This window comes from Copadichromis virginalis, linkage group LG3 (assembly GCF_057382275.1).
Source record: "Copadichromis virginalis isolate Kocher_CV1m ecotype Utaka linkage group LG3, C_Virginalis_male_GT1.1, whole genome shotgun sequence".
Taxonomy (NCBI): Eukaryota; Metazoa; Chordata; class Actinopteri; order Cichliformes; family Cichlidae; genus Copadichromis; species Copadichromis virginalis.
The window spans coordinates 48358152-48384454 of NC_140620.1; the positions used below are offsets into that span (position 1 = coordinate 48358152).

Here is a 26303-nt window from a genome sequence, read left to right on the forward strand (position 1 = left end):
CACGGACACACACACTATACATTATATTGACATCCAGCACATGTGAACTGGTTCCTACATGGAAAGCTCTACTCAACTGAGCAATACAGCTGATCATTCAGAAGTGCCAACCTGAAGCTTAGGGCACAAAGAAAAAAAACAACAACAAAAAACCCCCCCGCAGAGATCAACAATCCCGTTCAGCTGACTCCACCTTATGACCCGGCCAAAACAAAAAGTCCCTTTTCATTTACATGGAGGGGAGTCAGCTGGCAATGTTTCACACCATGAGACCTTGGCACAGGCTAATGGACATTCATGCTCTCGCTGCAGCTGGCATCAGTTCCTTTCTAAACCTATGCAAAAGGTCCAGTGACGCAAGGTGGAGTATTTTGGGATGAAATGCGTGGGTTCCCAGAGAGGGACTGGATGAACACGATTCCTTCCTATTCCAGCATTCCAGTGGAGAAGTTATTTTTGGGCAATGCTTTACAAGGCATCAGGCACAGTGGAGAGAAATACCACACAGTTGGAAGAAATGAGTGCATGACACATCTGACACTGTATGAGGTCCTGCCACCAGGGATAGGTGCTAAAACAGCTATATCCTACATATAGCCATTGCAAAGCTTTTGGCTGGAGAACAAGTCTAATTTTGTGGGTGTGATATTGTTCCCCACTTCTATAAAAGATCAGCTTCACAGCTTGTGGCATGTCAGTGACTACAGAAGCCATCCCTGATAGTACGATTATATTACAAACTTCTAATGTGATAATACGAAGACTATTATGCATATCTGCTTTATTTACACTGATGAATTAGATTACACCGGTGGTTTTGCAAATGAATGTTTGTCTTGCATTTTCTGCAAGCTAGAGATGAATAACAGGGCACAAGAATCAATGTGAACAGAACAAACACCAGAATCTGTTGGCTCAGGAAGCCACTACACATAGCAAATACAGGAGGACACTTTTTTTCTTTTCTTTCTCCAATTCATATCTTCTCTTGCACACAGAGGCTCATTACATTATCAACACCTTCCTGGGCACAGTGCCATGTCCTAGATTTACACAGCACACCTTGCACACTTCACTCACATACTCAGAGCAAGAGAAGAAAAAAAACAAAGAGGCCATCATTCCTTTAAAACTTTTTTTCTGTGGTTCACAAGCTACCAGTTTCCGGGTTTCCTGTTGCAATGCTTTATGCGAATCTTGCATTTTCTCTGTTCCTGGGTTTCATGTAAAGCGATCCTGGCACGCTACTGTTCCGGACCATCTCGAGCGATCCATTACTCAGCCGTGCCAACTGCACCCTTTTAAGTATTCCAGCTTTGGCAGCTTGTAGAACAGGCACACAATCAGAAATTTCATCCCAGGTGTCTCTTGTGGTGCATGTTTCTATTACAAATGAGTGATTTTTCTTCTTTCCCAGTGTCCACATGCATAAACATGCCCTGTTTATACCCTGCGTGGATAACCATTAAGTTTACATCTCCATCAAGTCTGTGTCTCAAAATTAAAATATTATGAAACACGGTCGATGGCTAAAGGAGAGGCCAGTGTATATCACTCATAATAACCTGCGAGCAAAATAGGTAATTTCACCATGTGGGTTTATTTAAATGTGTTTGGCCCCAGGCTTTCAGAACTGAGCCAATGGAGATTCTGATTGTATTCAGACAAGGACAAATGGGCACAATGCATTCATTGAAGCTCATGCAATAATTAGCTCCCGTCAGGCCCAAGAAAGGTTGACGGTTGAGTGGTTGAAATATTAAAGTTAATAATTAGAAAAGGGGGGGGGAAAAAAGAAGGTGAGGGCCAAATGTGAAACATGACACAGCTGCTTGGAGTCTAATAGTCCCCTCTCTGACATGGTGCTTGCTCAGTGGCTAGTGAGAAGGTGACACGAGGTGACAAGTGCTCGGGCGGATTTTAGAAGTGGTTGAAGTAAGGCTAACCTAACTCACTTTTTCCACCCTGTGTGTTTGTGTGTGTGAGCTATGTGCAAGTGTGAGAGTGCAGTAAGCCACGGTGCTCCACAGCTCGTTCTCCTAATCGTGCGGAAACTCAGACTACTTACAGGAGCAATGAGGGAGGTAATGAGAAAGTAATTTTTACTAATTTCAGCCAGCTCTACTTCCATTCTGTATGATTGTGTGTGCCGTCTGCATCATTACGGGCAACATCTGCAACGACTTGCCATGCATACACCACCAAGAAGGCTGAAAAAAAGAGGGAAGAAAAGAGAGCGACAAGGAGAGGAGAAAGACAACAAGCTGGTGAGTGAGTTTTGATGTGGCTTGAAGAAAACAAAGCCTGCCAATCCTCTATGCTCATACTGCCTCCTGTTGTCGGGATTCTTACTCATCAAGGTGGTTGTGGTCTGAGACAATGAAACCCTCTGCCGAGATGTCGTTTCCCCCCCTTCTCCCCACAAGTCTGTCGCCAAGCAGCTGCCGCTAATCTCTGTTAGCAGAGCCCCACTAAACAGCTGACTACAGCCTTTAATCTGGTCCCACCACAATCATTACCTCCGGAGCCAGGAGCGGGATGGCTAACACAATTGCAGAAGAGTAAACAAATGGAACCCGATTTGTGTCCATTTGTCTGTCATTCCTCTAGCTTTCATGTAATCTCATTTGAATATTTGTTGAGGAGCCAAAGCTGCTATCGTTTCATCAGGCTGTTGCACACGTGTCCTTGCCTCGGGCCTGTATTTGCGCAGTCTGCCTGATCGCCCACATCCAGTTGTGGCAATCTTTGTTTGCTTTAAAATGTTTGGCCAACTTGAAGCTCTTTGAGCTTCAGGTTTTCCTTGTGCTCTGTTTCACCTTTGGTCCCCAGGAGATCAAAGAAGAAGCTTCTCCTAAGCGTGAAAGCAAATTTCTTCAATATGGTATAACCTCGTCTAGGCAACTGGAGCTCCTGGAGCTCCCCAATTCAACGCTGACTTCTATTTGATCTATAATTTTGCACTGCTCTACCACTGACTATATTTAAAAGATGATGGCACCCACTGGTTTCTCAACTCTAGAGAAAAAGTTATTTTTAGCCGTTATCCTTTATAGACCTTTCAGTATCTTTTCAAGGTCTTCCACAGTATTCAATCGCTCTTTTCAAAATAAAAACTGATATTCTACTTGATACTGATTCTGGTCATTCTTCTTTCATAGATCTGCTGGACTTGACCAACTCATTGAGCACATGGAGCACTGTGCAGAAGTCAAGGGTTTGGCTCTTAACTGGTTTAAATATGATATTAAGCAAAGAACCTTCCCAGTAAACATTGGAAAATACTCTTGTGTGTCAGCTATTATGACATCTGGAGTTCCACGGTGGTCTGTCTTGAAACCTGTTCTTATTTTCTTTGTACATGCTCCGTCAAATTCTTCACCAATGTGACAAAGTGGCACATTGGTAGGCTTAAACTTATTTACCACTTTAACCTTTAACATATTGATAATTTATCCCATGTATTTTACAGGTGGCCATAATGCTTTAGTTTAGACATTGCTGGTGTAACTTTTCTATGCATACTATCCCGGGTTTGTTTATGGTGGCATTACGTTACAATTTACATTCATGGATATGCTTTTAAAGTAAATACTGCTGAACCATCAGGAGATTTGAATTTTCTTCTGTTGACAGGTAAATGTCTGGTAAATTATGTTTGCTTATGTCGCTTTGGTTATACTTACTTTTGTTTGTCCCTTTGTTCAGGTCCTATACCCAAAACAGGTGTGTGGGAGGGGCTAGCCCAGCACTTCCTGTTTATATAGGGTCGTGACTGCATCACTGGGTACAACCAAACGAAGGGTTTTTCCTTTTGTATAGTGATGTTTATTTTCTTAAAAGTAACCTTTTGAATTGCACTGTATGCAGTGTTTTAATTTTCAAACCATTTGGCTGTGTAAATAAGTTTGTCAATTGGATGAATAATTTATTCCTGTTTCTTTGTTTAGATTGTAATGTTTGGTCTAACCTATTTCTAAATGGTAGAGACTAATGAGGTTCATTTTTGTGTAAAACAAGTGAGATTTTGACAACCAGTGTTGTGTTAAGATGGTAGAATGGAGATGCCAGGAAATAAAGTACACTTAGAAGACGTATGACCAGTCTGCTGATGCTGTCTACTTATCACTTGCTCTATACTACCTCACAACCAACATAACATCTTTTTCCATGACTATGCAGGTGATTTGCAACTATATTTAATTTTCAGTTCACTGCTTCATAAGAAGGCTCAATGAATGCATTTTGGATATAGAAAAAAATTGGATGTACCACAGTTCAGCAGAGGTCCTATTGTGTGGCTTTCCAATATCAACCAATAGGTTGATGGTTAGCCTGGGGTTTTTAACTCCTTTTATGAAAAACTTGAATTGAAAATCTTGCAAATTTATTAAAAATAAAAAAATAAAACGAAACATCTACATACATATTCACAGCCTTTGTTACATACTTTGTTACAGTACCTTTGGCAGCAGTGAATGCCTCAAGTCTTTTTGAGCACGATGCTGCCAGCTTGGCACACCAATTTTTAGGCAATTTCTCTCATTCTTCTTTGCAGAACCACTTAAGCTTCATCAGGTTAGATGGGGAGCGTTGGTGCACAGCCACTTTCAGATCTCTTTATAGATATTCAGTCAGGTTCAAGTCTGGGCTCTAGCTGGGCCACTCAAGGACATTCATAGAGTTGTCTTGAAGCCATTGCTTGTTTATCTTAACTGCGTGCTAAGGGTCGTTGTCTTGTTGAAAAATTAATCTTTGCCCTAGTTGGAAGTCTAGAGCACTGGAGAAGTTGCCATCAAGAATGTCTCTGCAAAATGCTGCATTCATCCTTCCCTGGATCTGAAAAACAGCCGCACAGCATGATGCCGTCACCTTCCATGCTTCACTCCAAGGATGGTATTGGTCAGTCAGGATGCTTCAGGCCACAGAGTTCCAATCTCAGTTTCATTTGTTTGATCCGAGTAGTCTTCAGGTGCCTTTTAGCAAACTCCAGGCAGGCTGTCATGTGACTTTTACTGAGGAGTCTGGCCACTCTATCATCTAGGCCTTATTAGTCGAGTGCTACAGAAGCCATTGTCTTTCTCAAAGGTTCCCCTCTCTCCACATAGAAACACTGGAGCTCTGTCAGAGTGACCATCTGGTTCTTGGTCACCTCCCTGATCGTTCAGAGTGCCCGGAAAGAGTCCTGATGATTCCACATTTCTTCCATTTATGAATGATGGAGGCCCCTTGGATCTTTAACAGTGTAGAAGCTTTTCTGTATCTTTCCCACATCAGTACCTCAATGCAATCCTGTCTCGGAGAACTACAGACGATTCCATGGCTTTCATGGCTTGGTTTGTGCTCTGACAAAAATAGACAGGTATGTGTCTTTCCAAATCATGTCCCAAAAACTGAATTTACCACAGGTGGACTCCGATCAACTTGTAGGAACACCTGAAAAATGATCAGTGGAAACAGGATGCACCTGAGCTCAATTTTGAGTGTCATGGCAAAGGCTGTGAATTCTTATATATGTGTTATATTTTTGCTTTTCTTTTTTTTTTTTAAGTTACAAGAACTTCAAGCAAACATTTTCACTTTGTCATTATGTGGTAATGGGTGTAGAATTTTGAGTTGAAAAATGAATTTAACCCATTTTGGAATAAGGATACAACATGACAAAATGTGGAACAGGTGAGACGCTGTAAATACTGTCCAGATGCATTGTATATGGGAGCAACACATCTGCTTATAAGTACTAATTAAGGGAATCAAATCAAGGGAATTATCCAGAGATTTTTTTGTACCAGTAAACATGGGAGTCTATAGGAATTTACTGACATTTGGAGCCAGCCTGAAGTGGTTAGAGGATCAGTTCTGGAAGACCAGTCACTAGATGAAGGGCACAGTTTTTGGCACTTCCACCTTGACTTTATTTCCTCATCTATCAGTTAGTGTTACTGTTGCTAGATTTAGCAACTTTACATACTACTGGATAGTTTCCAACACAATATTTATTTTAAGTATTCTACTGCTTTGCAGTGACTTCTTGCTCTTCTGGCACAGGAGCACCGCTCTCTCCCTCTGTTGTGTTCATTTGGTGAGGAAAATTTCAGGCTTCAAAGAGTGACAGTGAGCACTCATGCACTGGCTGTAAGAAGAAAGTATGAGAATTTCTGCCGCTTCTAACTTTCTTTCAGAGTTATCCTTTATGTGGCAGAAATCACAGCATAGTCATTGTCTTTAACTCATTTGTATGGTGATTTTGTCGTGCTTCTAAAATCAAACAAGTCACTGTAGGCCCCCCAGCCCTGCTGTGCAAACCCCTCGATTTTTCAATGCTTATTAATAACAAAGGCTAAAAGAATATTGTATCTGGGACAGCTTAATCATTTTATTGCCATATATGTATATCAAACTCCCACAATGCAGCGCCCGTTTGTGATAACAAACCTCAACACATATAAACCTCTCTCAAGCATTGGTTTACATGTCAGAACCAGACAAGTTCATCATGTAACGTGGTCCTGCAGCACAGGCAATGTTTGCTCGACTTGAATCACAAGTCTGTGGTTTGTTCCCAGTTCCTATATGAACGTCTGATTTGACTCCTCCACCATGAGCACATGAGGGAACAGGTGCCCGTGAAATTAAAGTCAGGGGGCTTCAGAAGTGTGGAAGGAAATGCAGAGAAACCCCTGTGCTGCAGACTGCAGATTACCTCTATATGGCGTGAGGGCCACTGGAGAGCTGAGGCAGCCCCCTGTGAGGAACCCACAGGGAATATGTTACCAGCAACTTGACAATGACATCTAGACATTTTGTTCTTCGCTTCTCTGAGGGGGGAAAAAAAACTGGACTTGTTTGGTGATCACAGGGGTTTTGATGCTTGCTGTGTTATCAGAAGATGCAGTGCTTTGCCATTATTGAGCCCCTGCGCTTATTATAGATTCCATTAAGATGGCAGTTAAATTGGATGTCCCCATCAGCTCTGGAGCATGTTGTTTGTTTTAGAGAACGGGATGCTGAGTCACAGAAGTATTATTAAGTCTTTCAGAAGATAACAGATGAATTAAAGCAACAAAGCGAGCAAGAGGCTGCTGGCTTTTTTCCCCAGCAGCTTTATTAAGAAAATGAGAACTCAAAACACTGTTAAGGCATAATCTATATCTAAGATAAATTAGTGTTATTTAAATGATTTTTTAGTTTAGTCTTAAAGCTTGTTACATCAATGACTTGAATATGTGATGTCAAGCAATGTGGCAGAGCAGTGGTGCTGATAACAGGCAGGAGGACTGATACTGACGGTACTTTAGTCAAGGAAAAAATGATCACTTCAGTTTGTTCAAAGTAAAAGATGATGAAATTGGGGGGGTTTTGACAGAAGATTCTACAATATGTGGAGAAACAGAACATATATAGAAAAAAAACAAAACAATTTCAGTATTAAAAGTGATTTGTTTATGAATCTATGTGCAAAAGAAAAATAATTAATTTGAAGACACAAGTTTGCTTTTTTCCCCCCGCAAAGAACGGCATTGCAAGGCTAGATCAACCTCTATTACACAATGCAAGACTTAACATGGATTGTGCATGCAATGGCCTGATCAAGTTCCGGTCTACTTTGCAATAAGCTTTTGTAATGAGAGCATAATTAGAAATAAGGTGCAAAAATATCGCCGGTTACATCATCCATACTGTTGCATCCCCTAAAGACTAAATGCACTTCATCACCAGTAGCTGAAGTTATACAGTGATACAGTTTTACTGGGGGGAAAACTTTTAAAGTTTTTTCTTCTTTTTTAAAGTCGAATCTCAGAATCTTTCACATCTTGTAATTTTTTTGCCTTATGAAATTTCTCACAGGCCTGGAGAAACTGCAGCACTATTGAGGAGGAGGCCTTGGCTTTGCTGTGGGCACTTCGGCACTTCAAAGCGTATGCCAGTTCCCTTTTCCGACCCTTTGGGTATGGCCGGTGTAAACATGTGATGTAGAAACACGGCAGGTTTAAAGAACTGGGCCAACATTGCCCAAACGTAAAAATCTGTCATAAGAAAGGTCAGAAAAATGTTGTTGCAGATGCCCTGTTGTGCTTTTATGAGTAATGTCACCTTTTAGGTGCCATCTTTACACAGTGTTACATCCTGTTTATTGGTGTTTTCTATTTCTATCTCTAGCCTGATCAGTTTATTGGTTAGCACCTGTCCTGGCTTGCATGGGGGCGGTGTGCGTGTGTGTCTGTATATGGGGGTGGGGGGTCTATAAAGGCTGGCTCTTTGTTTAGCTCTCTCTCCTCTCGTCCTGCTGCTGCAGTATCTTTAAGGTGCTTGTATATCTTTTTCATTTATTTATTCATCTTCTCTACAATAAAAGTCATACATTAGCACTTCTCCCTGGAGTTTGTATTTGGTGTTTGAGCCACCTGCAACGTAATTGCCTGAATTCCAGTATATTCATGATGCTATTTTTTTAACTCAAGTTTAAACTACTGTTATTTGTTTGAAAGTGAAATCGAATCGGAAAGAATACATAGTTTTTACCATTAATAGTAGTAAGATTAAAAAGGAGCACTAAGTCTTCCAAAGGTGAATCAATTCCAAATCAGGACAGGAGAAACAAATCCTCCAAATCACAACAGCACTGTAACTACATCTAAATACGATAGCCGACTAAATACTTACCCTTCAAGTTGCAGCAGACAATTTCAAATGACCTACTACCTGACCCATGATAATGAGATAAGAGGCACTTCCAGGATATTTCACACATTTCACCCCAATTTGAAATTGATATCAAACAAAACCTTTAACAGCAATTTCACAGGATCATCTAAGGAAGCAGCTCAAATGATGAGCAGGAAAGAAAACCTCATTCTAATTCTTCTGTAACGTACTATTTCTTTCTTTGAAGCCCAACAACAACAATAGCTCCGAATACACAGTAATCTTGTGGCACTCCCATACAACCGATCTGATTTTTCCACTGCAGCTTTCAAGACATTTTCCTTGCATGGCTGAGGTAGGAGCACATTGCAAATGAAAGATTAGTGCGATTGTGTTACATTATTGTGAGGTTCCCCTCTCAGCTTAGGCTGATTTGTGAGCCTGTTCAGCAATGTTTCTGGCACACTCCCTTTGTAATAGATGTACTGGGCCTTGAATTGTTGTGCAGTAGAAGCAGTTCAATTAATACAGCACCACCATAAAATAACTATTGAAATGACAAACGGGTAAATGAATAAGCATTTGCCTCTGCAGGCGCAGCGAGGGAGTGCGTGTCTGCTGAAATTTATGCCCGCAAATCAAGCGCTTTTGGGGACGATGATGCCGTCAACTAAATATATCCCGCTGTCGCACACAAGAAGGGGCAGGTAAAAGATGGACCCGTTATCTCTCTCACCATCGACTGATGATGGCTCATTTGAATATTTACAGCTGCATCTAAGGTAGGTAGAATGATCTCCTATCATTAGGCCACAGCCCTTCAGTGTAGCATAAAGATGCATCAAAGACAGCGGGAGAGAAAAAGAAAAAAGACATTGGCATGCACTGTGCTCAGCTCTCTCGCACAGTGAGAGACAGAAAAGCCCCAAGGTGCCTGATGCACCTAGTTGACCGTGTGGTGGGATGGAGAACGCCCTCTTGCTCTTGTCAATATTCATTTCCAGCAGCATTGACAAAAGCTGCAAGGATAAATATGCAAGAGGGCTGAAGGAGGGAGAGTCAGAACTCCTGGTTTTAGTCAACAGGCCCACAGTGTTCGCTGCATGTTGATTAAACACTCAAGTGCAGGATGACTAAGTCATGTCTGACAACTGCGGGGTGAATAAGACTTTTTTTAATTTACACTCTGCCACATCCAGGAGGTTGTCTTGTCTTAGTCATGGCTGCTGTTTTTGCTCGCTTTAATTGGACTAAGACGTTTTTGACTACCCAAAGCTGGTTATTTTTGGTATTGCATGTCACTGCTGGTTCTAAGTATATTATTTGGTTGTGCTTGTCTTGTGACATTTCCCTGCAAGATTTAATGGCTATCATTTGCAGGGCTAGGGACTGCTCGAAAAAACAGAAGAGACACAAACTCAAAAGAGAAAAGGGTCAAGGTGAGTTCATCCTGCCATCACCTACCAGAAAAAAAAAAACAGAAAACAAAAGCGATCAAATCACCCTACACAGTTTCCCTTTCAGCAGTGGCTTGTAGGAAAATGGATGGTGTCCAGAGTGTAGTTCACATGGGTTTCAATTAGCAATGTCTAAATGAATTAAGAGGTTTAAAGCCATTGCTGTTCTAGAGGTGGTATTAACCTGGTGCTTCTCATTAGCCACCCCTGGCTGATAAAGAGTAAGGGGAGCGGTGGTGCAGACAGACACCTCGTGCTGACAACGGGTGACAGAGTGGATCACACTGCCTCATGAATAGTAATGGCCGCCAACTTGTCCCACTCTCCCCCATGTGAGAAGTGACGGATTCTTGTGTCAACAGGGCCCATGGCTAGGGAAAAAAAGGCTTGACAACAGACTGAGATATTCTGGAGAAAGGAAGACTGGTAAGGAGAGAGAAAGAGACAAAAATCCAGTCCTGACATGAAGGCTGCATCATAAGATTGTTTGTCAGTCAGAGCCACATTCATCGCCTCCCTGAGAGCGAGTAAATAAACACTGGGAGTGAGACTGGATTGCTACCTGGTGCCTTCAGGGTGCAGAGAGAGGTGTTGGCGTGTCTCTGTAAATCAGGCTAAGCAGCTACTCTTAATGCACTCCCCAAACCGTCGATAAGGAAAAGGAGAGGCGAACGCTGCTTTTCTGAAGAGTGATGTCACTGATAACCTGGCGGGCACACACTCTTCCCGACTGACCAGGTCTCGGCCAGTCAATAGCAGAACAATGCCACGCTTGGCAAATGCACCGGTGAAGGGAATGTCAAATAAGCAGCGAGAGACCGAGCTGAAAAAAAGTATAATGGAGTCAGAAGTGGCAGAAATAACAGTGATATCCTTCACATGGCGACCACCTAAAGCTCTTGTAGATGGAGGAGTCCTACTTGCAGTGAAATGGCACCTCTGCTCTCATTTTTCAGCATTTCTTTAATGAAAATCTCCCTCCTCCACCTTTAAGAAGAGACGGAGGAGGTTACTGAGAGCTGGGCCCTGCACCTGTTTCTTCTGAACTCCCCTCGGCCGCGGACAGAGTTTGGAAGTAGGTGTGGTTACAGGTAACAAAAGCAGTCACTGGTCAAATCTGTCAATAGAGGCCAGTCATGACAAAATAATGTGCAACATGTCTTGGGTCTTTGAAGAGCACAGCACAACAGTTTAAAAAAAATAAAAATGACTCCTTCCAACCACAGTCACTTCATCCTATTTTAAACTAAGCCCTATTTCCACACGGCTGCCATGTGTATTTCTCACACCCAGGACAAAATTATCCCACAACATTTCCTCTGCCACACAAAGAAACCGTGACCAAATAATCCAATAAAAATATAAAACTTAAAAATAAAAATCCATTCCTGCACACATGCTGTCCTGCTGTTACCTGAATGCAAAACATCTAACTTGCCTTGTGGCCAAGTCACTGGTTAGCGTTTTCAATGCCAGTCCAATGATCATGGTTAAGTCTCCCATGGCACACATTTGTCCTCTGTCTTCATATTTATTCAAATATTTTATTTTGTATTTTTCCTAAGACAAAAAGAACTTCTAACTCACTCATAACCTCTTATTCACATTTAGCATCCTGCTTGCCAGCTTGTACCAATAATAGGTACACAAACAAATAAAAAACACATTTACAGCAGTGATTTTTGCCACAGCTCTAGGCTGAGAGCGTTTTAGTTCAGTCTACATTTTTTTGTGTTATTACTATTTAAGTTGTTATTCTTATATCAGGTTTGAGGACTAGATTAACTTAGTGGTAAATAATAATAATCGCATCAGCAATTTTGCCACAGTCAAGCAGCTCTACCTGTCAGTTGTGTCCAATAAATTCATTTATCCAGTGTTGCATCCATGGATTTTTTGTGTTTCCTGATTGGAAAACTACTGACAGCAGCTAGTACTACCCCTCGGCCTCCTAGCAGATACGCCTATGGTATCAATTTGAAAATCCTACATCACCTTTTTCTCAAGTATAGCATTCACGAGATTTTCAGAAAACTTGACCTCTGACCTTGAGGTCAAGGTAACTGAGATTCCACCTCATTTGAGAATTTTAGGAGATGCACCTATGGTATTAATTTCAAAATCCTCGGTGACTTCCTTCTCGAGTTACTCCATTCACAAAATGTTCAGAAAACTTGACCTCTGACCTCTGACCTTGAGGCGAGGTCATTTAGAGTCAAACTCGTGCAAGACTTTTAGTAGATGCACCTATGGTACCAATTTGAAACTTCTACATCGCTTCATTCTCAAGTTATGGGATTCAAAAACGTAGGCGTCCACGCCACCCGCCCCTATCAGCCTTTTACAGCTGAGCGGTAAAGACAATTAGACCAACAATAAACAGCAGAGGTGCATCTCTCAGTGATTTTGGGGAAATGCAGCCAAACAAAAACAAAACAAAGAGGCAGGGATTATGAGAGCATCAATCATCGAACCTCATTTAAGAATTGGATTTGTGAAACGCTACTATTCACATATTTTCACATTCATTTCACATTCATCAGTCATACCTCAACCTGTATGCTAACAGACAATAATTACAAAAGTTTAAAAAACTAAAAACCTTCAAGGGGACCCATTATGCTAATTTCCATTCCCGTGTATTTAATTCTTGGACTAGAGTTGATTTGCAAGACTCACATGTCTCATACTGGGCCTTTGTTCTTCTGCTGTCTGAGTCAAGCCCCTCTCCCTCCTCTGCTCCCAGCCAGAGGTGTATGCGTGATATGACCATATTATAATAATCCCTTCACATAATTTGCTACAGAGCCAAACTGCCTGAAACTGAGTGTTTATAGCAGTCTTAAGCCGGAGCTTTTGGATCATGTGGACTGATTCTACTGATGCTGTCCTCCTTTGAAACTTTGGCCAAGTTCACATTAGCATCCTCCATTATAATAGCATATACATGGCAGAAAAGGGGGTTGGGGGGGGCATGATCAGTGTGATATCTTGCCTAGTTTGATGTTAGACTGAATTTGGGCTGATGTTAATATCCGACAGGTGATGCTCATGTGTATTCACAGGTAGCAAGTGGCCATCCTGCGCCCTGCCTCCTGCATGCGCTACTCAGGCGTCTCCCTCAACAAGAACGCTAATGCAAAACATCTCCTATGTGCAAGAAGTAACAAAAAATTCCTTGAACATGTTTTGGAGTTCAGTTGTGTTAGAGGAGAAGGAAAATCAGCAGTAGATTCAATTCGTGAACTATATGTAGCTGATTGGTCTGTAAGGGTCAGATTACTTGTGTGGCAGCTCTTGACCGATTAACTACATTTGACCAAATAGTAGTCTTGTCACATGGTTTTAGTAGGAAATCATTTTTCAAATATTTCCACAGTCTTAAATTTAAGTGCGTTGCTGGAGCAGCCACAGTCCCAAAGACTGCATACATAATGTACTAATGTTTCACACCTCTTTTATGACTGCCTGACATGTCACATCCAAAAAGATCTCTTTTGTGAAAGAAAACACTGTTGTTAATATTGGATCTCCCTCCCTCTAGACTTTCCTTATCGCAGACAAAATGTGCTGCAAGACTGACATATACTCTGTATATTTTATATATTTTATTATTATTATTATTATTATTATTATTATTATTATTATTATTTTATTTTTTTACTATTTAATTTGTAAAAATGTGTATACACACACACACACACACACACACACACACACACACACACACGTAGGAAAATATTTAGTATACACATCCAGAAATGCATACACTATTATATATTGTACATATATTTATTAGTTTCAGGTTGGCCATTCTTGTATTTTGCTCGTTTGTGTTGTTGTGTTTGCACATCTCTGTTGCTTGTGGGGCTCGCACACAAGAATTTCACTCGCATGTGCTGTGCCAGTGTGCCTGCACATGTGATGTGACAATAAAAAGTGATTTGATTTGATTTGATCATGGTGCTGTTTGTCAGACAGCCCTCAGACGGAATATTTTCCCCCCCAATCAAATTGGAATGAACTATATTTTCAGGCTATTTGTTGTCACAAAATCACCCATTCTTCATATGGATGTGATATGTGCCTTGTCCCAGCTGTCAAAGGCTCAGTGGTGGCAGAATGTATTCATATCTTAAATGAATGATAAAGTATGCTGCAACAGCTCAAAACCGATGCTATTTGGAAAATAAAATGGTTTCAATAGTTGAAGAACTGTGGCCGTTGAGCAATACTCCTCTAAAGCTTGTGACAAACTGCAGTGATGCACGCTCCATTAGATAATCTTTGACTCAATTTGTTTCTAAATTTATGTTTCTAGTCGTTTCAGTGAGTCGAAAGGAAGGAAAATGTTCCCTTGAATTGGATTTTTACAGCAGAAAAATGATGGGATGCTAATCTAAAAATCTTAAAGACCATATTAAAAGCAATGCCAAGACATTTGCTCAGCAGTGTAATTTATCATGTGCAATTTTTTTTTAAATTTCCATATTAATGTGATCACTGTACACACACACACACACACACACACACACACACACACACACACACACACACACACACACACACACACACACCCACACACACACACACACACACACGTCATAGCTGTTGATCATAGGCATTTGTAGACAAATTGAATATTTTGGGTTGCGTATGTTTATGTGCCTGTATTACTGCAGTTGTGGGGACATTTGTTTATATAATACTATTATGAGGACTTGGTTTAAGGTTAGGCTGTAAACAAGTGGCTAAGAGTCCCAGAAATGATTATAAACGGGTGTAATGTCCTCTGTTGGAAATATTAGACGGTATGTGTGTAAGAGAGACTATGTTGGGGTAAAGGATAACGGGGGATCATTATGAATTCTGAAAAGCTTAGCACGATTTCCGGCATCAATTATTCAAGTGTACAGCCTGTTTTTTAATCGCTCTCCTATTGTCCGCTAAACGTCCCAAATCTCCACAAGAAAGAAGACCGAATGCATGCTCAGCAGGAAATGATAACATGCATCTACCTCAGGCATTTTTATTCATTTTTTAAGCTTATATGATCTGGCAAACAGGATGTACTTTAAATCATTCTGATTATCTTTCAAATTTAAGGTAACACCCAGAAAGCACTGACAAATAAAATAAGATGTTTTAGGGTTGTACTCCTCTTCTAATACTAAGACAGGATCCTAAATGCCTCTGTATTTACACTTGCTGTTTAGAGTGCATGAGTGCTTTCACACCACAATGTACAGCTACATGCAGTGCAAGATGGTGTACTCACAGCGGTCAAAAAGCACACTGTACACTTCTCACCAAAGCTCTTGTCAATGTTTTTCCGCTTTTTTGGCTACACAGCAGAAATACAAGGACCACCACAGACTATACAAAAGAGATAGAACATCCATCTGTCCCTCAGCCCTTAGATCTATGGCCTCAGTAAACACTTTCTTGGTAACTTTATGCACTCAGTCTGGTTTCAACTCACACTGAACACAGCCTGATTCCAATTAAGTTAAGCCGAGGATGCTTTCTCACTCAGATCTGTTCATCTCTTGTCCAGTTTCAAAACACTAAGATGGTAAAAGTTAAAAAAAAAAAACGCTTATCTAGGGGCTTCACAAAAGGAAATTCCCTGACCATCATATTTAATATACAATACATGTGACCACCCACCAATTTACAGCTAATAGTAGAATAGAGGAGATAATAGTGTTTTAATTCACTTTAGGTGAGTAAATGTTTACCAGCAGAAGTACATGAACTGAGCCAGCACATTGACAGTGACAATGCAAACATGTCAACGTTTTACTGATGTAATGTTGAACATGTTCACCATATAATTTAACATAAAGGCCTAAGTTTAACTTGTTTAGCTTACTGACTTTTTATTATTTGATGATTAGTCATTCACTTTGCAGTAATGTTGTCCAACACCAAGGTGTTTAATTCCTAATTGCCGTACACAAAAGTCCAGGTACTCTCCCATAACTTCACTCAGAATTGCAAATTTTAGCCTCTTAAAAAATGGGAAATGATCACAACTATTAATTTTGGGTGATGATAAAGGGAACAGTAATATCAGGATCCCATGGTTGAAATATTTCAGTCTGGATTAACTGACAAACCAGCACTGCCATTCCTGGAGCACCACTATTGGGGCTAAAATGACAGACACAACTTACAATAACAATCCTTCACGTTGACACTAATTCCCTAAATGACGAAGGCTCAGACCAAATTGCCCAAGTAATGTTTCCATACTTCAAAGGCTAAGTTTGTCCAGTAGTGAATCTCGGGAATGAATGTCCATTTTTTGTTGAAAATGGAATTTACTTGTTTTCCATGGAGATGTAATCCACAAAGGACTCAGTACAGCTGTCATAATACCACAATCATTTTTCACAGAGACTCAACAGCATCAATCCTCACTTGTTCACATTTAATCAATCACTTCTCCAATCTTGTTTTTTTGTCACCCACTTTATTTTGCAGTTGGATTTTGTCCACTGACAGTCAACAGTCATATCATTTATTGTCTGGTTTACAGCAAACACAGAGGTTGATGGTCTTTTTTCTTTTGAAGGGGGTGGGGGTTTACTCTTCTGAGGGAGCTGGACGGCTCCTGTTTAAGGAATCAATTTGACTGGACAGCCTTACAAATTGCATAAAGAGACAAAGTTGTCCTTGGAGTGCGCCACAATTGATTGATGGCTCAACACACTTGCACCGTAAATCCTCCCGACAGAACGGAGACAAATCAGTCGCCGGCTTCTGCTCTCCGCCCTCCTGCACTACTTACCTACCTCCCATATCTTTTCTCTTGCTGCCTCTTCTCACACAAAATGTCACAAGACTCAAATTTATTCAAAACAAAGTCAAATTTCTCCCAGCCTTTATGTGTTGACACAAATTGTGCAAAGTGTGTTGGCAACATGCAAATATGCTTATCAGACACTTTATATGTAAATTTGCAGTCTCAGAATTGAATGACAGTGAGTTTACGTTGTGAGGCTCTTACAAAATTAAAAAGCCATTCTACGTGTAGACTAGATGAAGCTGAATCCAGCACTCTTTATTAAAATCAGCTCTGCTGCCATCCTAAACAATATCATCATCTCGTGATGTGAAAAACAAGGCATTGGCCTGTACACGTTTTAAAGCCCAAAGTTATCAGTGTCTGGGAAACAATACAAGTTCACTGGGGGGTTGTTCAGTGCTAAGAAAATGGCAGTCTTCCCTGGGGAAGCCGCACCACTGTTTGTTTCTGGCAAAAAACACTGCAGGCATCTTTCTAAAGCGCCCTCTCTAATCAGAAGTGATCCGTTCACATGTGCTATCCGCTTTCCCCCTGGGAAGGGGTGTTAAAAAAAAGTGCAGTGCAGGCGGGTCAGAGACACAAGAGAAAGTAGTCGGAAATAAACATCCAGAGAGTAAAAAGAGGTTTCAACTTTAACTAGTATAAAGACTTGGCACTAAAGAGGGGTACGACAAAATATTGACATCTCGATGTGTTGTTTGCTCCTGCGAGGCGATGCCACCAAAATCAGTGCGTTTATTAAAGCATGCAATAGCTCTAACCACTCTTACTACTTCATAACTCCTTATGCTGGCACTTATCAACTAAATAAGGCTAAAGCACGTGGACATTGCTCAACTTACAGTGAATAACAAAGTCACAGGCGGAAAATTGCAAACAACAGGAAAAGAAAATTTACCAATTACTATTCATGCACATGCACACACACACATTAAAGTGAATAAATGAATAATTTCCATCATTTTAGGATTATTACTTTTTTCTGCAGTTAAACATATATTGGGACAGATGATTGTGATTATAGACGATTGCGTTGCAATCAGTGATGGGAATAACAGTGTTACAAGTAACGGACAGCAATCACTATCTGCCCAACGATCACTTTTTGGCACAACACCTGGAGCTCAGGGGAGCAAAACAATCGCGTGAGTGCTGCTGTTTGGCTGAGGAAGAATATAGCAGTCGTGGTAAGCCAATCACATGACCACTTCAAGATGACAAAGCAACAAGGTGATATATACCAGTTTTTAAATTGTGTCGATAGGCCACGTAAAACCAGAGTCATGATAAACAATATATACGCTTTTTCCTCAATAGTTTCACCACGTTTACTGACTAAGGACAGCGCTAGCAAGCACTCTCTGCTTATGACAAAAACCCCCAAAACAAAACAAAAGAAGTTTTAGGAGTGATGGAGGGAGAGAGAGAGAGAGAGAGAGAGAGAGAGCGAGCGAGTTTTGAGACGTGAGAGATTTGTGACGTTTAGCGTGTTTGTAGTGTGTAGTTAATGTGTTGTCTTGTGTAGTTAGTGTGTAGTGTTGTGGATAGTTTTGTGTTGTCTGTCAGGACAATGAGGCGACTGCTGTCTCCAGGTAGAAACAGGAGTGATACACCTGCTGCTGTCAGACCTGCAGGTATCAGGCTGTGATGTTCTCCTTTATAATGGACAGAAATATTTGGAGTGGCACAAATAATTTGTGAGGCATCTTATCGAATGCAGAACAGCTGATTGTTCTGTAAATAGTTTGCAATGGTTATTTAAAAAGGATAAAAGGTAAATGGCTACAAATAACTTTGTTGTTTGCAAAACTTGTGCATAGGATTTTAAAATTTACAATTTATATTTGAATTAAATTTATGAAATATGATTCATTAAACATGTTTGTGGTTGTTACAGTAAATGAAAACTGTAAATTCAGACACGTTAGGTTGTGCTGAAAACAATGGTACCAAATAAGGCAAATAAACAGTTTTTAAAGGTAAAATGTGGAGGGAAAATCACAAGTAGTTAAAAATGGCCAATTATACCCTGGACCCCAGAGGGTTAAAAAAATTTTTTTTTAAAGTAACGCAATAGTTACTTTTCAAGTAATTAATTACTTTTAGAATCTTGTAACTCTAATTACTTTTTCAAAGTAACTTGCCCAACACTGGTTGCAATGTATTGAGTACTGCTGAATACCTTTATTATCTCATTTACCTCATCAGCTTAGAATAGAAAACCAAGTCTACCATTAACTGGCTCACCAAAACTGGACAATAGAAGAATCGAAAAATGCTGCCTGGTCTGACCAGTCTTGATTTCTGCCACAACAATCAGATGGTATGGTCTGAAGTTGGCATAAACAACATGAAAGCATGGCTTCATCTTCCCTTGTATCAACAATTCATACTGGTGCAGTGGTGTGGGGAGTATTTTCTTCAAACAATCCCCTTAGTTCCAACTGGGGATTGTTTGTCCAGCACTTCATGACCACAGTGCACTCATCTTCTTCTTCTTCTTCTGCTTCCAGCTCTATAATGATGTCACAAAGCTCAAATCACCTAAAACTGGTATCTTGAATGTGACAGTGAGTACTCACGGTACTCAAAGTCACCAGATCTCAATCTAACAGAGGACCTTTGGGATGTGGTGGGGCTGGAAATTTGCATCGTGGATGTACAGCCGACTAAGCTGCAGAAACGCAGTGTGAGAGTATATGAACAATATCTACCAATATTTCCTTTAAAAAACAATTTCAAAAAATCACTATTAGTCCCATTTTATTAAATTGCTGCATTTAAAAAAATGGTCCTAAACAGGAATAAAATCAAACCATTTTAAAAGAATCCACCAGCACGAGTTAAAAGAAAAAAATATGCACACAAGAGGGCAGAGTGGGCAAACACAAGCTGTCTAATGAACACACAACTGGATGACACAGTGGTACCAGTGGCATTTGTGACTAAGTGGGTAACAGAGATAACAGAGTGATTTTATACTGTGTTCTCTTTATTGAGTATGATCATGTTGGTGCATCCGTACACGCAGATAAAAAAAACACATTACATGGTACTGGATTCAGCTGCTAAGATTCCCACTAAACAGGATGAAGGATCAGTAGAGATTTAAACTCTAAACGAGACACATTATGAGTAATATTATGTTCCATGTGTTTCTGCCGTTTACATCTGCGCTGTTTACATTCCACCAGATGCTAATGCTAAGCTAGCGTTAGCACAATTGAGCAGCAGCATCAATAACAGCCTGGTAGCACACCCGGACAGTGTCTTTATTGCGGCTGGGGATTTTAACCACGCGGACCTGAAATCTGTACTTCACAATTTCCACCGTAATGTGAAGTGTGCTACCAGAGGAGATAGAACGTTGGACCAGGTGTACACCAACATGGCGAATGCGTACAGAGCCCAGGCTTATCCCCACCTGGGTCTGTCAGACCATCTCTCCCTTCTGCTACACCCAATATACACACAAAAGATCAAGAGCACTGGGATTACAACCAAAACCGTGAGAACATGGCCGCAGGACGCTATTCCGATGCTTCAGGACTGTTTCCACTGCACAGACTGGGATGTATTCAAGGTGCAGGACACTGACAATCGTGTCGCATTGGACAGTTACACCTCCACTGTCTTGGACTACATCTGTTTCTGTGTGGACAATGTAACAACTTGGAAACGATTCCGTGTGTTCCCTAATAATCCACCCTGGATGACACACGGAGTTCAACAACTTATTCGAACAAGGAACAACGCTTTCAAATCCGGGGACCAGGAGGCATACAGTGCTGCCAGGGCCAACCTGAGAAGAGGCATCAAGACTGCCAAGCAGCAGCACAGGAGGCGTATCGAGGCCAGGTTTGAGAACAACACAAACCCAAGGCAGGTCTGGGAGGGCATCAGGGCTATCACGGACTACAAAAGAAGAACACCATCACCCTCAGCCGACAGTTCTACTCTGGCTGAGGATCTAAATCTCTTTTATGCCCGTTTTGACAGGGAGAACACCGACCCTGTCCTGTCCCCTCTCCCCTCAACCGACCCTGCTCCGGTCCTGAGCACTCATGAGCTGAGGCGTGTGTTCCGGAGCATTAACACCAGGAAGGCGGCCGGGCCGGATGGAGTGCTGGGCCGGGTGCTAAAAGACTGTGCTGCGGACCTGGCGGACGTCTTCACCTCTATATATAACACCTCGTTGTCCTGTTCACTGGTACCATCCTGTTTCAAAGCAGCAACCATCGTTCCCATCCCAAAACAGTCAAATGTCACATGTCTGAACGATTTCAGACCTGTGGCACTCACCCCCATTCCCGCCAAATGCCTGGAGAGACTGGTCATTAAACACATCAGAGCTGCTTTTCCACCATCCCTGGACTCGCACCAGTTTGCATACAGGGAGAACCGGTCAACCGAGGATGCGATCGCCACAGTGCTGCACACATTACTGAAGCACTTGGAACACAGGAACACCTATGCACGGCTCCTCTTTGTAGACTACAGCTCGGCTTTTAATACCATCCGGCCATACAAACTCCGTCCCAAACTCCACCAACTGGGACTTAACTCCTCTCTGTGCAACTGGATTGTGGACTTCCTCACTAACCGTAGACAGAGTGTCAGAGTGGGTAAGAACACCTCTTCCACCCTTGTGGTCAACACCGGTGCCCCTCAGGGGTGTGTTCTGAGCCCTCTGCTATACACTCTCTTCACCCATGACTGTATTTCCTCCTGCGCGTCCAATCTCATTGTTAAGTTTGCAGATGACACTACAGTGCTCGGACTTATATCCAACAATGATGAGACAAACTATAGGACAGAGGTGCAACAACTAGAGTCATGGTGCCACGACAATAACTTGGTCTTAAACACCAAAAAGACCAAGGAGATCATTGTAGATTTCCGGAAGAGGGGTCATAACAACCATCTGCCTCTCTTCATTGGCAGTGAGGCGGTGGAGAGGGTGAGCAGTTTTAAATTCTTGGGGGTAACTGTGACCGAGGACCTGTCCTGGGGCAACCATATCACCTCAGTTGTACGGAAGGCCCAACAGCGCCTCTACTACCTGAGGAGACTGCGGAGCGCACACATTCCCAGATCTCTGATATTGAACTTCTACAACTGTGCCATCAGCAGCGTTCTGACGTATGGATTTCTAGTGTGGTTCCCCAGCTGCACCAAGGCCGATCAGCAAGCACTCCAGCGGGTGGTGAAAGAAGCTGGCAGAATTATTGGAACAAGTCTGCCAGAGATCAGTAATATCTTCCCCACTCGCTGTCTGAGGAGGGTGCACAGTATCCAGCGGGACCAACATCACCCTGCGCGCCACCTTTTCCATCTGCTGCCCTCAGGGAGAAGGTACAGGTCTATACAGGCCAGAACATCCAGACTGGCCAACAGCCTGTATCCACAGGCTGTGAGGCTCCTGAACTCTCTGCCCCCCTCTCACGGACAATAACCATATCCAACTTCTTAATAGCAATGAACTGGTCTGCATTGGTGCATCATATCTTTATTCTCTTCCCCCTCCTGCCCCCCCCCCCCCTCTTTCTTAAATAGATAACTATCATATCTGATATCATATCTCACAGTACAATAATATTGAATGGGTTGCATTGTTGTATTTTGTCATGTTTCTCAGGTCTTTGTCTGAATTTCTACGAACATTATTGCTAAGGATTGTCTTATTGCATTGGAGTCACACTGGGTTAAATATGTACACTTGGGTTTTAAGGGGTATTTATTATTTTCTTCTTTTTTTTTTTTTTTTTTTTTTTTTTGGGGTTGTATGGAAGCCCCAAACGCAATTTCATTGTTCTTGACAATGACAATAAATAAATAAATACTAAATACTAAATGTGTGTTAGTGTCCTCCCAATTTTCCCACTGTAATGGATAGGTATAAATAATTAAGAACCCTGTTGCCCTGAATAGCAGGAAACCAAGGAGAAGAGGGAGGATGGAGGAAAATTAACAGCGATAAGCACTGCTTGCAGCATTTTAAAGCAACACAACATTGTCATAATAAGACCTCGTCTCTGGGAATCACCAGGAATCTCTTCTGCAAAGAGAGAAGACTTTTACATTCAATGTCTCATACTGAAAATACAGCCTTTGCTGCTGCTGCTGCTTAAATGCACCAACCTCTCCCTCACTTTAATGAGAGTGAAAAATGCTATGCTAGCTTTGGCTATTTAGAAATTTTATGGCACAAATTGTGGCATAAAGGGCACAAGTCAGATGAATGACAGACGAAGGACAGCTGCGGCATCATCCCTCCATTAAAGGCGGAAAATGACCAACTGTGGCCCGAGCAGTTAATTAGCCAGAGAGGGCCTAATCACAGTTTTGGAGCCGTGGTCCTCCCCAGGTGACACACTAATAGGAGAAGCTTGTGGAGAAGTGGAAACAAGGTAACTATTGGCTTTGGGCTTCTCATAAGAAAGGCATGACTGCGCTGACCTGTGTTAAAAGAGATAACTTTTGAATTTGGTCAGCTTTAATTTGTTTTTTGTTTTTTTTTTAATAAAGTTGTTCCACATGAGGCAGTAGTTCACCACCTGATGGTTCAAATACCCACTGAGTTGAAAGACAAATCAGCCAGGACACAAGATGATTAAAAACTGCCTGTGGAACTTTCTTGTAAACCAAGTTACAATTAGTGCTGCTCACTATACCAATGCTAAAACCTTAAAACCTTCAGGTGCTTCAGGTCATTTTGCAGCACCATCCAAAACAGACAAAAGACAATCTCCTTGCCCATATTTTGAAAATTCAGCTGCTGCTAAAACATCTAGTCCTACCCCTTTCTGTCCCATCAGTCCTTTACAGAGTCAGTCAGCTGGACCTCTTCATGGTCATTTTTGATCGTAGCATTTTATTTGTATGCTACATGGCTCTAATCCAGTCTTTAAGTGATGACCTATAAACCCTGCTTCCGGGTCCAAACTACTCTGCGTTTATTATGGCTGTAGTGTTTTTAACATGTTTTAATGCTTTATATCTTGTTCTTTTTAATCTGAACAAGCCCCTAAAAAAGGCAAGTTTTTATGACCACTATTCATTTTAAAGTTTTTAAGACCTTATATGTAACTACAACCCAGCCCATGCAGCAGTATATTTATGACTAACCTCGTGTTGTGGTTGGATTATCTCAGTTGTTCTCCTGACTTAAGTTTGGTCCGTTTACAGCATCCTGCCATGCACATACATTTGTCCCTAACCATCGGGAACCCTCACGTTAACTTTTATCGAGTGGAAAAGGTTAGCGTTCATCCTCCAGCTTAACTGTGTTTGTTTTATGCTAACATAGCTGTGTCGCTAGTGATCATGTAGCACATCATTATATACCTGCTAGTCCAAACTCAGTAACCCTACAAACGTCACTGCTGTTTAGTTTTCTGTGTTCATTTATGTTTGAAGTGATAGCAGAGCTGTACGTTTTAATTTTTTGAGAAATCCCAGAACATGGTATATCATGTTTAGGTGGAAACTAGCAAGCTAACTTGCTGCTAACTTTGAACTCCATTAAGCGCCTTGAGGCGACTTTTGTTGTGATTTGGCGCTATATAAATAAAATTGAATTGCATTGAATTGAAATTGAATTAAATTTAATAAACTCTGTTTTCATGGATGCGTGGATGTTAAACTTAATTGTTACACCTGGTAGAGCAGCCACACTGATCATTTTATTAAGGATGAAAGAATTTAGACCGTTTATAACTGTCGGAAATTGCTAATGACGTCAGACTTAAAGACCGGATTAGTAGGTATCTGCATCTGTATGATTCACCCTTATATATCATCTATATATGGTCACTTTGCTATGCTCCAGCAATCCAAGCTGGCATTGGCCATAAAATTAAAGTCGAGGACAAACCAGTGGGTGACATCACAGCGACTGTTTTCATCCCTTAGCATCAACTATCAACAAGCACCCGCCTCATGTATGCCTTTTACTTGCATGACAACTAAATAAAGACATTCCTATTAAAAACAGAAGTTACAAAGTACTGCAAGTGGTACAAACAACACACAACACACAGGATGTAGGGACACATTACTGCCAAATGTTATCTGCTCCAGCTTTCTCACATCTTTACTTTTCTCCTCCAAGACATACCAGTGGGATGTCCCCTAGAGCTGCACTTGTAAACTTCCATATTTTGACATGTTTCACACATAAAAGTAGATCCTGGTGGTTATACAGCTTCCTTAACTGAAAGCAAAAGACAGGTGCCACACATGCATTTCACAAAAGAATAATCAACCATAAAGATTACATTTTTTTAAACAAATTATTATTATTTCTTTGCAATACTGTGGCATTTGTCATGGGTAGCATTTAACGTTGACAAAGTTTAACATGAAAATATATATATATATTAATAAATATATTTATTTATTTATTGTCTGTTTCTAGGAACTTCTTAGCTCTTAATGGTCATAATATAACAGTTGTGAATAAGTAGGAGGACTGTAGAGGTAAAGGCGATGAAATCAGTAAACAACAAGGACTGTGAAGCAGTTGCATCCTGAAGTTATTTGGCCATGAATCCAGCATGTCGTGTCTGCTCAAGACAATAGAGGACGTGCACTCTCAAACTTCATCCCAAAGACATTTTACATACATGAATTAACCTCCTAGGACCTGGCGTCCACATATGTGGACATCACATTTTGGGTTATTTAGGCCAAAATACTCAATTTTGCTCTACATGGGCCTGATATCCACTTACGAGGACATTATACTGCTACTGTTCTATCAAAATTTTAAACAAATATCCTCATATGAGGCTCTTATTTTTCCTAAAAACAAAAATAAGGTAAAAAAAAATCTGGTAAATTAATTTTTACATTCATCGGGTCCCAATATGCCCAAATATCAAAGAGAAATTCAAAATGCATGTCATGGAAGAGTTCGGGTCTTAAGAGGTTAAAGACCCCCGGGACACCAAGTACACTTTACTGTGACAATCAATCAGAACAGAAAAATAATAATAATAGTAAAACTTATCTCTGCTTCAAGTACTATTAGCTATGTAATTAATGTCATCTAAAAAAAAAAAATTTACAATGAATTAGCATATTTTGTAAAACACAAACCTACACCAAAGCACATTCACATTATTAATTAAAAGCTCATGTACCATTTTTAGATTCTGGTATTAATCGGTTTTCAGTAATTTCATGTAAATATTATTTGAGTTGTATATACATGATGAAACCACGATGGATCATTTGGACGCCAATATAAAATAATTCCAATAAACACACAACCAGCCCAGAGACTTTTCCAGCATGTCCTGGCTCTGCCCCGAGGCCTCCATTAAATGCCTGAAACACTTGACCGAGGAGGTCTCTTGGTCAGATGGCTGTACCACCTCATC

General features: G+C 41.0%; 1 protein-coding gene and 1 long non-coding RNA gene across 5 annotated transcripts in view; one reads left to right on the forward strand and one right to left on the reverse strand.

Moving 5' to 3' along the window:
• ppargc1a (peroxisome proliferator-activated receptor gamma, coactivator 1 alpha) overlaps window positions 1–26303 on the reverse strand; it is a 309088-nt gene that overhangs the window by 267522 nt on the left and 15263 nt on the right. The gene's annotated exons all lie outside the window — the stretch shown is intronic.
• LOC146715039 (uncharacterized) lies at window positions 1887–4097 on the forward strand. Its single transcript, XR_014919326.1, has 2 exons — window positions 1887–2267; window positions 3162–4097. It is a non-coding gene; the product is annotated as an uncharacterized LOC146715039 (long non-coding RNA).